At 36.1% G+C, this 13,181-nt stretch overlaps 1 pseudogene; it reads left to right on the forward strand.

Annotated features, from left to right (window-relative positions):
- Positions 1-6,083, forward strand: part of LOC115254302 (replication factor C subunit 5-like) — a 14,616-nt pseudogene extending 8,533 nt beyond the window's left edge.
- The last annotated feature ends 7,098 nt before the right edge of the window (positions 6,084-13,181 follow it).

Consider the following 13,181-nt stretch of genomic DNA (forward strand, 5'->3'; position numbering starts at 1 on the left):
TCATAATAAATGAATCAGCCGTGTGTCAATCGATTTGAGTTCTCTCAGCATCAAATGAAAGCTACAGTATCCAAGTAGTATGCTGTTAAATTTCATGCCGTTTGGACATTTTGTTTCTGAGATATCTTTCCACGAGTACTAAGGAGTAATGAAATTTACGCTTTTGAGAGATTTTTGATAAAATGTATCGTAATACATTTCTCAGCCGTTTGTCAACAGATTTTTTATGATCATATTTGGTTACACAAGTTAGTTATACATGAAAATGCAATTGCATCAAATACATAAAAGCTACTATCTCTTTGTAATATTTGAGCTTAATAAACAGTAGCAAAAATATCACGGAATGTATGTAGGAAAAGCCTTTTTACCCTTCTTACACCCATAAGAAGGGTATAAATATCGCTCGAAAAACCGACTTTCGATCCGAGACCCGGAGGGCCGAGTCTCATATACCAATGAACTCAGCTCGACGAACTGAGCAAATGTCTGTATGTGTGTGTGTGTATGTGTGTATGTGTGTATGTGTGTGTGTGTGTATGTGCGTTACAAAAAAAGTCACGCACGTTTCTCAGCCGTCTGTCAACCGATTTGAGTTCTCTTGGAAGCAAATGAAAGCTACTACATCCTATTAGAACGCTATTGATTTTTTTTTCGATTGGACGTTTGGTTACCGAGATATCTCTCGAAGAGTGCTTATGAGTCATACTTCTAAACTTTTTAAGATTTTTGACCAAGTGTAAGGCGACGGTTTCAGCCCTTACCCGCTGTTACCCGGCGGGGCGGCCTTAAGCAGGGTACCTCCACTAAATTCTGGATTTCGGATGAAATTAATTCGTAAAATAAATAATTTTGCAATTTTAAATACTTTTAATCTACTCTAACCTGAAGTGCGTTTTACCCCGTTTTCCTCTTTGCACTTGTCGACGTCACTCGTTGGGGCCCTTGCTGCAAACGGTGGTGGTGGTCGTCGGCTTCGCTCCCGCACGGACTATGCGGAGCTCCTTCCCTCTTCTTCTTTCTTCTTCTCTTCACTTTCTTCTTTGGGCACTTTTAGGCTGCAAAGCAGCCGTCATTGACTATTAGCTAGGGGGAGGAGATTGACTCCTTTATCGGACCCCCCCTAGCGACGGTGGTGATAAATCACCGGACAGGCTACTCGCCGTAGCAAGTCCCGGTAGAAACCGCAGTTTTACTACCGCAGGCGGTGCGCCCCTTTGCCCCTCACCTGCCTTCGTCTTCCTTGACTATTAGCTACACGGGCGAGACAAAGCTCTATTGGCTGAGCCCGTGTAGCGAAGACGGTGGGATTTTGGACACTTTGCGAACCGCAAATGGCGGTGGTCCTCACCCTTGCACAGCACTTAACACTGCACTTTTCTGTGCCCGAACCACGGGCCGGCACAAATGTTCGGGGGAATACCGTTCACAATTCACTCCCGACGAGACTGGGAACAACCATCCAGCCTATACGGACAACACGAAAACGGCACTAATTAATCGTTCCGGCACGTCTTTCGCGGAGTTCAAAATGTTGCGTCCGTCGCGATTCGTGGTTCGACACTTTCTGGGGACACTTTCTCGTACTTGTCACTCCCGGCGACCTGGGAACAACCTTCCAGGTGGAACTTACAGCGATCCTTCAAAAAACGGCGCGCGCTGCTTGGCGATCTCGAAACTTGCATCCGAACCCTTTCGCGGTACAAAACTCCCTCCCTTTTTCAAAATGTCATCCTCCGTCCAGAGTATCGCACACCACCTTGCCGCCATCTCCTACCACCGTGCTCGACTTGTTATGCTGTTATGTTGCGCCGCTTTCTTTGCAACGGGAGGAGAATGGGACCTAACTTCGTTTAAAAACCTATCTAAATCTAAACTATAATTTACTACCTAACATATTAAAATGGAAAAACCTAACACCAAATAAAATCAAACATGAAATAAACAAATTAAAATAAATTGCTCATCACGTCAGTGGTGGTGTATGTTGCCAATTCAAAACAAAAACATTACTCTGAGTATCAACAACGGACTATATACAAACTACTCAGAGTACACGCAGTGACGAAACTAGACAAACTGGGTTAATTGTAACACGCAGGTTACACAAGTGTATCATAATAAATATTTCAACCGTTTGTCAATCGATTTGGGATTTTCTCTTAGCACCAAATGAAAGCTACAGCATCCTAGTAGATCGCCCAGAAATTTTATTTCGATTGGACATTTAGTTACAGAGATATCTTTCGAAGAGTACTTCGGATTTATACAACTAAACCTTTTGAGATTTTTGACCAAAAGTATCATAATAAATATCTTAGCCGTCTGTCAACCGATTTCGGTTATCCTGGCACCAAATAAAAGCTACAACATTCTAGTAGAACCCTATACAATTTCATTAGGATTGGACATTTGGTTACCGAGATATCTTTCAAAGAGTACTTGGGAGTAATACAGGTTAACTTTTTGAGAGATTTTTGACCAAGGGTACCATAATAAATATCTCAGCCGTCTGTCAACCGATTTGGGTTCTCTAAGCACCAAATGAAAGCTACAATATGCTTGTATACGGCCCTGAAATTTTATTTCGATTCGACATTTGATTACTGAGATATCTTACGAAGAGTATTTCAATAAATTCTTTTTTTTTATTATATTCACTTGTTATCTTGCATTTGTTTTTGACCAGTCTATGGGAAATTATTTTTCAATAAATGATGCTGACCTCATACAAAGTGTATACTAGCAGGTTATTGTTTTCAACAAAATTATAAATAACAAATTACAAATACACAGGAATTTTATGGAAACTAATAATATGTTAAATGAAAGCTTTGAAGAACCAGACAGCCAAAATAACTAGCTAATGCCAAAACTGACTAACTTAGTAGATATATCATTTTTGTCGTTTTTACACCATAACCATGAATACCAAGTACTTCGGAGCTAATTTAATTGACTGATTTAGACAAAGTGTATCTCGCTGACTTTCTTACTCATTTGTTAATCGATTCAAGATCTTTTAGCAGTTAATAAAAGATACAAAATTCCAGAATATGTAAGCTATTTTTTAAACATTCCATACAAGACTCTAGAAAGTGTCTGGAATTTCTGGTAGTTTAGTCCATGGTCCATGATGCTATTTTGGAAACCAATCCACTAGATGCCAAATCCACAATATTTTGTAGAACTTTTGGTCAATTCCACAAAACAAATATGTTTAATACAAATAATACAACAATTATTTTAATAAGTGTAAGAAGGGTTCTGTTCACCATAGGTGGATTAAATCGGGTTTTTCTAATTAATAGCGGCTAGCATACCGTTTCACCTTAACCACCAACACCACATGCTCCTCGACATGCTCACTCACGAAAAATTTGGCGCGCTCGCACTGACAGACGCCCAGGTAGGATAAAGTCGTGATTGTCGACACGGCGTCGGACTGAAAACGAAAACATCAGGGATGCATGTCGGGTCGGATGAGGAATGACAGAAAGTTCGCTGAAAACTTCGCTTCGCTAGTGCAACTGGCGAACTCCGATTTGGTGCTGCGAGGTCAATAACTCTGACAAATTCTGAGTAACTCTTTTTACCAATGATCGACGAAATTTGTTAAAAAACACACCTAAAACTGCAAGAAAAGCGGGAGATCGGGTAATATTGTTTTGTTTTTGCGAAAGCAATCCGGAGAAATGCTGAGCAACTCTGTGAAGGAAAATGTACTCTCCAGCACAGTGTCTTGCCCCAAGTGTGCAAACGAGAGCAACTCTGAGAATTTCTGAGTAACTATTTTTGTCGATGATCGACGAAATTTGTCGAAAGACATCCCCGAAACTGCAATTTTCATTCAGCACATGCAACACTTTGCAGTTTGACATTGGTGCCAGATCACACTTTGGCATAAATGGGAGAAATTCTGAGGAACTGTGAGGAATTCTGAACAACACCTCGAACACAGATTTGCTCTCGTTAGATCTGTCCTGCCCCTAGGCTCGAGCATGTTCAACCCTAGGTTCAACCTCACGCTCTGCGCCATATCTACCTGTCTTCTTCGTGTCTACTTAGCTTAGACACCTCCATGGTTAATCTAGCTAAGACACGCACTTTTTTTTCATGGTTTCCAACCGGGCTATATTTTTGACGTTTGGTTTCGCCTGTTTACACTCTCATCGAATTAGCAACCAACCGCCATGAAAAAAGAAAAAAAAGTTTTTGTTGTTCGCCGCAGTACGGTTTGTTTTTAGATTCGTTGGAATCAGTTTAATAGTTTAATACATAGTTTATTTTTGATAGCTGTGATCAATAATCGTCTCCAAAAGTAAGTGCTTCGCCCTCAAATTGTCGCATCGATCCCTAATTTCGTGTTTTTTGTTTGCTCCAACAGTCAACAAGTTATCCAGCAGGAGCGGCTTCCACATCTGCTGTTCTACGGCTTGCCCGGAACGGGTAAAACCAGTACGATTCTGGCGTGAGCCCAGCAGCTGTACAAACCGCAATCCTTCAATCAGATGGGGCCGGAGCTGAACGCATCGGACGATCGTGTTATCAACATCGTCCGCAATCAGATCCTGCACACCAAATTTTCGATTTCTCATCCAGCAATATGAATTACTGAGATGCAACCAGCAAATTTTAGTTTACTGAAACATCAGTAATGGTAACTGATGAATCAGCAATGATTTCAATTGCTGATTACCAGCAATCCATGTGCCAAACACTTAAAGTTTCCCCGGGAATTATGTTGCGCACTCATCTTCTTAACATTTACTAAATCACCAAGCATTCATAGGTATCCCAACAAAAAAACCTCTTGCTGCACAGAATGTGAGCACCGCATCTGTTATGGATATTCCAAGCCTTTGAGCATTGTTTGCTAGCCGTAAAGTACCAAAGATACCAATTATTTATGAAACTGGAAAATTTGTAAACATTTTCAGAAAAAAAAAACAAAAAAATTCAGCTGGAGTCGAGCGCGGATAAAATTGCTGGTCAACCAGCAAAACTAGCTGTCAATAAACGATACTGAAAATCCAGCAAAACATATTTTGCTGGATGGAATGCTGATTTTACAGCATGTCAAAAACCAGCAAAATTTTGCTGGTTTCCAGCGAAATAAAAATAGTGTGTGAACTTTGCCACGACGAGGACGATTTTCAGCGGTGGGTACAAGCTGATTATCCGGACGAAGCGGATGTCATGACCAACGACGTGCAGAACGCTCTGAGGCGAACCACCGAGAAGTACACGGAAGATGTGCGGTTATGTATTATCTGTAACACCCGAGCAAGAGCATTCCGGCGCTGCAGTCGGGTTGCACTCGGTTCCGATTTGCGCCCCTGGCGCCGGATCAGATTCTGCCGCGGTTGGAGCACGTGAACGAAGCCGAAGGGATAAAGGTGCCAGAGGATGGGAAGAAGGCGCTTATGATACTGGCCGGAGGCGATATGCGGAAGGTGCCGGTATTTACGGGTATGTAAGTTGTAATCGGGAGATAATTATTGACTGCGGCAAACATATTTTTTCTGATTGGCGTTACGTCCCGGTTGTGACGAAGCCTGCTTACTTTCTGGGTGTTCTATGAGCACATAAAGCTGTCCAAGCCAAAGCCAATGTTGCATTGGTATATAGCACATGGTAGTAAATACACTAAGCCATTTGCATCATAACATTTACTCGATCAAGCAGAAATAGAACCCGTCTTCTTCTGCTTCTTGGCGTAACATCACAATTGGGACAAAGGCTATTATTTAGCGTTCCTTGAGCATTTCCATAGTTATTAACTAAAAGCTTCCTCTGCTAATGACTATTTTGCATGCCTATATGTATCGTGTTGAAAGGATGTGAACGGGGGTGGTCAAGTGGGACTCCGTTACTTCCACGGTTTCTCGAATCGTACTTGAACTACAGAGAAAATGGCTAGCCGAACAACAGCTAGTAACTCTAGTAACAGAAGTAACTGTTGAGGTGGCCCCCTTCCCCATCCAGGAGCATGAGTTCAACGGGTAGTCTAAGTACTAGCCAGGACCCGAGTCTCCAGGGGAGAGTGAACAATTTAAGGCGGTAGCTGGTGGAACGCTTACTATTAGGCCGTTCGCAATGCTGTTTTATTTTGTATGGCGAGTTTTAAAAATTTTAAAACTCGCCATACAAAATAAAACAGCATTGGGAACGGTCTTAGAGTGTACTCATGTACGCCCCCCCCCTCCATTCTCGAAGTCATCCCTAAAGGGCGTACCAAGAAGGTAAGGAAGAGAGAGAATGAGTTTTTAGTGGGTCGATCCCCATATCACCCGAAGACCCACCTCTGATCAGCAGATTTTCTCATTCAATAAAAAAAAGAAGTATCGTGCGACAGGCATGAAGATAGATACTCTATGCCCAAGGAAGTCAATTAAATTTCCTTTACCAAAAGTTCCTGGATCCCCGGAATCAAACCCGTCTCACTTAGCATGGCTGTTTATCCGGCATTCTTGCAACATGCCCTGCCCACCGTATCCTTCTGACATAGGCCACCTTATGGATGCTGGGTTTGCCGTAAATTGCAAATTCAAATATTTTTTTCCGTGAAACTTTTCGCTTCAATGAATGAGAATATTTTCTATACTGCCGCCACTCGCATAACAGTCCCATCTTTGCTGGGTTTCCTATTCATATGGGACTGTTTTGCGAGTGGAGGCAGTATACTTAACAGAATAAATCCCATATGACTGGGAATTTCTGAGAATCTTCAGGGATTTTCAGGAATTATTAAAATATTTTTCCGTGAAGCTATTAACTTCTATAAATGATTGAGAATATTTTGCATACTTGTCAGAATAAATCCCAGATGACTGAGATTTCTGAGAATCTTCAGGTGACTGGGAATTTCTGAGAATCTTTAGAGATTTTCAAGAATTATTGAAATATTTTTCCGTGAAGCTATTCGCTTCTACAAATCGTTGAGAATATTTTCTATACTTATTAGAGTAAATCCTAGATGACTGAGAATTAATCCCAGATGACTGAGAATTACTGAGATTCTTTAGAGATTTTCAGGAATTATTAAAATATTTTTTCGTGAAGCTATTCGCTTCTATAAATCGTTGAGAATATTTTCTATACTTGTTAGAATTAATCCCAGATGACTGTGAATTTCTGAGAATCTTTAGAGATTTTCAGGAATTATTAAAATATTTTTTTGTGAAGCTATTCGCTTCTACAAATCGTTGAAAATATTTTCTATACTTGTCAGCATAAATTCCAGATGACTGGGAATTTCTATACTTGTTGGAATAAATCCCAGATGACTGGGAATTTCTGAGAATCTTTAGAGATTTTCAGGAATTATTAAAATATTTTTTCGTGAAGCTATTCGCTTCTACAAATCGTCGAGAATATTTTCTATACTTGTCAGAATAAATCCCAGATGACTGGGAATTTCTGAGAATCTCCAAATCTTCAGGAATTATTAAAATATTTTTTCGTGAAGCTATTCGCTTCTATAAATCGTTGAGAATATTTTCTATACTTGTTGGAATAAATCCCAGATAACTGGGAATATCTGAGAATCTTTAGAGATTTTCAGGAATTATTAAAATATTTTTTCGTGAAGCTATTCGCTTCTACAAATCGTTGAGAATACTTTCTATACTTGTCAGAATAAATCACAGATGACTGGGAATTTCTGAGAATCTTTAGAGATTTTCAGGAATTATTAAAAGATTTTTCCGTGAAGCTATTCGCTTCTACAAATCGTTGAAAATATTTTCTATACTTGTTGGAATAAATCCCAGATGACTGGGAATTTCTGAGAATCTTTAGAGATTTTCAGGAATTATTAAAATATTTTTTCGTGAAGCTATTCGCTTCTACAAATCGTCGAGAATATTTTCTATACTTGTCAGAATAAATCCCAGATTACTGGGAATTTCTGAGAATCTCCAAATCTTCAGGAATTATTAAAATATTTTTTCGTGAAGCTATTCGCTTCTATTAATCGTTGAGAATATTTTCTATACTTGTCAGAATAAATCACAGATGACTGGGAATTTCTAAGAATCTTTAGAGATTTTCAGGAATTATTAAAATATTTTTTCGTGAAGCTATTCGCTTCTACAAATCGTCGAGAATATTTTCTATACTTGTCAGAATAAATCCCAGATTACTGGGAATTTCTGAGAATCTCCAAATCTTCAGGAATTATTAAAATATTTTTTCGTGAAGCTATTCGCTTCTATAAATCGTTGAGAATATTTTCTATACTTGTCAGAATAAATCACAGATGACTGGGAATTTCTCAGAATCTTTAGAGATTTTCAGGAATTATTAAAATATTTTTCCGTGAAGCTATTCGCTTCTATAAATCGTTAAGAATATTTTCTATACTTGTTGGAATAAATCCCAGATGACTGGGAATTACTGAGAATCTTCAGGGATTCTCAGGAATTATTAAAATATTTTTTCGTGAAGCTATTCGCTTCTATAAATCGTTGAGAATATTTTCTATACTTGTCAGAATAAATCCCAGATGACTGGGAATTTCTGAGAATCTTTAGAGATTTTCAGGAATTATTAAAATATTTTTTTGTGAAGCTATTCCCTTCTATAAATCGTTGAGAATATTTTCTATACTTGTTGGAATAAATCCCAGATGACTGGGAATTACTGAGAATCTTCAGGGATTCTCAGGAATTATTAAAATATTTTTTCGTGAAGCTATTCGCTTCTATAAACCGTTGAGAATATTTTCTATACTTGTTAGCATAAATCCCAGATGACTGGGAATTTCTGAGAATCTTTAGGGATTTTCAGGAATTATTAAAATATTTTTTCGTGAAGCTATTTGCTTCTATAAATCGTTTAAAATATTTTCTATACTTGTTGGAATAAATCCCATATGACTGGGAATTTGTGAGAATCTTCAGGGATTTTCAGGAATTATTAAAATATTTTTCCGTGAAGCTATTAACTTTTATAAATGATTGAGAATATTTTACATACTTGTCAGAATAAATCCCAGATGACTGAGATTTCTGAGAATCTTCAGGTGACTGGGAATTACTGAGAATCTTTAGAGATTTTCAGGAATTATTAAAATATTTTTTCGTGAAGCTATTCGCTTCTACAAATCGTCGAGAATATTTTCTATACTTGTCAGAATAAATCCCAGATTACTGGGAATTTCTGAGAATCTCCAAATCTTCAGGAATTATTAAAATATTTTTTCGTGAAGCTATTCGCTTCTATAAATCGTTGAGAATATTTTCTATACTTGTCAGAATAAATCACAGATGACTGGGAATTTCTGAGAATCTTTAGAGATTTTCAGGAATTATTAAAATATTTTTCCGTGAAGCTATTCGCTTCTATAAATCGTTAAGAATATTTTCTATACTTGTTGGAATAAATCCCAGATGACTGGGAATTACTGAGAATCTTCAGGGATTCTCAGGAATTATTAAAATATTTTTTCGTGAAGCTATTCGCTTCTATAAATCGTTGAGAATATTTTCTATACTTGTCAGAATAAATCCCAGATGACTGGGAATTTCTGAGAATCTTTAGAGATTTTCAGGAATTATTAAAATATTTTTTTGTGAAGCTATTCCCTTCTATAAATCGTTGAGAATATTTTCTATACTTGTTGGAATAAATCCCAGATGACTGGGAATTACTGAGAATCTTCAGGGATTCTCAGGAATTATTAAAATATTTTTTCGTGAAGCTATTCGCTTCTATAAACCGTTGAGAATATTTTCTATACTTGTTAGCATAAATCCCAGATGACTGGGAATTTCTGAGAATCTTTAGGGATTTTCAGGAATTATTAAAATATTTTTTCGTGAAGCTATTTGCTTCTATAAATCGTTTAAAATATTTTCTATACTTGTTGGAATAAATCCCATATGACTGGGAATTTCTGAGAATCTTCAGGGATTTTCAGGAATTATTAAAATATTTTTCCGTGAAGCTATTAACTTTTATAAATGATTGAGAATATTTTACATACTTGTCAGAATAAATCCCAGATGACTGAGATTTCTGAGAATCTTCAGGTGACTGGGAATTACTGAGAATCTTTAGAGATTTTCAAGAATTATTAAAATATTTTTCCGTGAAGCTATTCGCTTCTACAAATCGTTGAGAATATTTTCTATACTTGTTAAAGTAAATCCTAGATGACTGAGAATAAATCCCAGATGACTGGGAATTTCTGAGAATCTTTAGAGATTTTCAGGAATTATTAAAATATTTTTTCGTGAAGCTATTCGCTTCTACAAATCGTCGAGAATATTTTCTATACTTGTCAGAATAAATCCCAGATGACTGGGAATTTCTGAGAATCTCCTAATCTTCAGGAATTATTAAAATATTTTTTCGTGAAGCTATTCGCTTCTATAAATCGTTGAGAATATTTTCTATACTTGTTGGAATAAATCCCAGATAACTGGGAATATCTGAGAATCTTTAGAGATTTTCAGGAATTATTAAAATATTTTTTCGTGAAGCTATTCGCTTCTACAAATCGTTGAGAATACTTTCTATACTTGTCAGAATAAATCACAGATGACTGGGAATTTCTGAGAATCTTTAGAGATTTTCAGGAATTATTAAAATATTTTTCCGTGAAGCTATTCGCTTCTACAAATCGTTGAAAATATTTTCTATACTTGTTGGAATAAATCCCAGATGACTGGGAATTTCCGAGAATCTCCAAATCTTCAGGAATTATTTAAATATTTTTCTGTGAAGCTATTCGCTGCTATAAATCGTTGAGAATATTTTCTATACTTGTTGGAATAAATCCCAGATGACTGGGAATTTCTGAGAATCTTTAGAGATTTTCAGGAATTATTAAAATATTTTTTCGTGAAGCTATTCGCTTCTACAAATCGTCGAGAATATTTTCTATACTTGTCAGAATAAATCCCAGATTACTGGGAATTTCTGAGAATCTCCAAATCTTCAGGAATTATTAAAATATTTTTTCGTGAAGCTATTCGCTTCTATAAATCGTTGAGAATATTTTCTATACTTGTCAGAATAAATCACAGATGACTGGGAATTTCTGAGAATCTTTAGAGATTTTCAGGAATTATTAAAATATTTTTTCGTGAAGCTATTCGCTTCTACAAATCGTCGAGAATATTTTCTATACTTGTCAGAATAAATCCCAGATTACTGGGAATTTCTGAGAATCTCCAAATCTTCAGGAATTATTAAAATATTTTTTCGTGAAGCTATTCGCTTCTATAAATCGTTGAGAATATTTTCTATACTTGTCAGAATAAATCACAGATGACTGGGAATTTCTGAGAATCTTTAGAGATTTTCAGGAATTATTAAAATATTTTTCCGTGAAGCTATTCGCTTCTATAAATCGTTAAGAATATTTTCTATACTTGTTGGAATAAATCCCAGATGACTGGGAATTACTGAGAATCTTCAGGGATTCTCAGGAATTATTAAAATATTTTTTCGTGAAGCTATTCGCTTCTATAAATCGTTGAGAATATTTTCTATACTTGTCAGAATAAATCCCAGATGACTGGGAATTTCTGAGAATCTTTAGAGATTTTCAGGAATTATTAAAATATTTTTTTGTGAAGCTATTCCCTTCTATAAATCGTTGAGAATATTTTCTATACTTGTTGGAATAAATCCCAGATGACTGGGAATTACTGAGAATCTTCAGGGATTCTCAGGAATTATTAAAATATTTTTTCGTGAAGCTATTCGCTTCTATAAACCGTTGAGAATATTTTCTATACTTGTTAGCATAAATCCCAGATGACTGGGAATTTCTGAGAATCTTTAGGGATTTTCAGGAATTATTAAAATATTTTTTCGTGAAGCTATTTGCTTCTATAAATCGTTTAAAATATTTTCTATACTTGTTGGAATAAATCCCATATGACTGGGAATTTCTGAGAATCTTCAGGGATTTTCAGGAATTATTAAAATATTTTTCCGTGAAGCTATTAACTTTTATAAATGATTGAGAATATTTTACATACTTGTCAGAATAAATCCCAGATGACTGAGATTTCTGAGAATCTTCAGGTGACTGGGAATTACTGAGAATCTTTAGAGATTTTCAGGAATTATTAAAATATTTTTTCGTGAAGCTATTCGCTTCTACAAATCGTCGAGAATATTTTCTATACTTGTCAGAATAAATCCCAGATTACTGGGAATTTCTGAGAATCTCCAAATCTTCAGGAATTATTAAAATATTTTTTCGTGAAGCTATTCGCTTCTATAAATCGTTGAGAATATTTTCTATACTTGTCAGAATAAATCACAGATGACTGGGAATTTCTGAGAATCTTTAGAGATTTTCAGGAATTATTAAAATATTTTTCCGTGAAGCCATTCGCTTCTATAAATCGTTAAGAATATTTTCTATACTTGTTGGAATAAATCCCAGATGACTGGGAATTACTGAGAATCTTCAGGGATTCTCAGGAATTATTAAAATATTTTTTCGTGAAGCTATTCGCTTCTATAAATCGTTGAGAATATTTTCTATACTTGTCAGAATAAATCCCAGATGACTGGGAATTTCTGAGAATCTTTAGAGATTTTCAGGAATTATTAAAATATTTTTTTGTGAAGCTATTCCCTTCTATAAATCGTTGAGAATATTTTCTATACTTGTTGGAATAAATCCCAGATGACTGGGAATTACTGAGAATCTTCAGGGATTCTCAGGAATTATTAAAATATTTTTTCGTGAAGCTATTCGCTTCTATAAACCGTTGAGAATATTTTCTATACTTGTTAGCATAAATCCCAGATGACTGGGAATTTCTGAGAATCTTTAGGGATTTTCAGGAATTATTAAAATATTTTTTCGTGAAGCTATTTGCTTCTATAAATCGTTTAAAATATTTTCTATACTTGTTGGAATAAATCCCATATGACTGGGAATTTCTGAGAATCTTCAGGGATTTTCAGGAATTATTAAAATATTTTTCCGTGAAGCTATTAACTTTTATAAATGATTGAGAATATTTTACATACTTGTCAGAATAAATCCCAGATGACTGAGATTTCTGAGAATCTTCAGGTGACTGGGAATTACTGAGAATCTTTAGAGATTTTCAAGAATTATTAAAATATTTTTCCGTGAAGCTATTCGCTTCTACAAATCGTTGAGAATATTTTCTATACTTGTTAAAGTAAATCCTAGATGA

The sequence above is a fragment of the Aedes albopictus genome, chromosome 1 (genome assembly GCF_035046485.1).
Source record: "Aedes albopictus strain Foshan chromosome 1, AalbF5, whole genome shotgun sequence".
Lineage (NCBI taxonomy): Eukaryota > Metazoa > Arthropoda > Insecta > Diptera > Culicidae > Aedes > Aedes albopictus.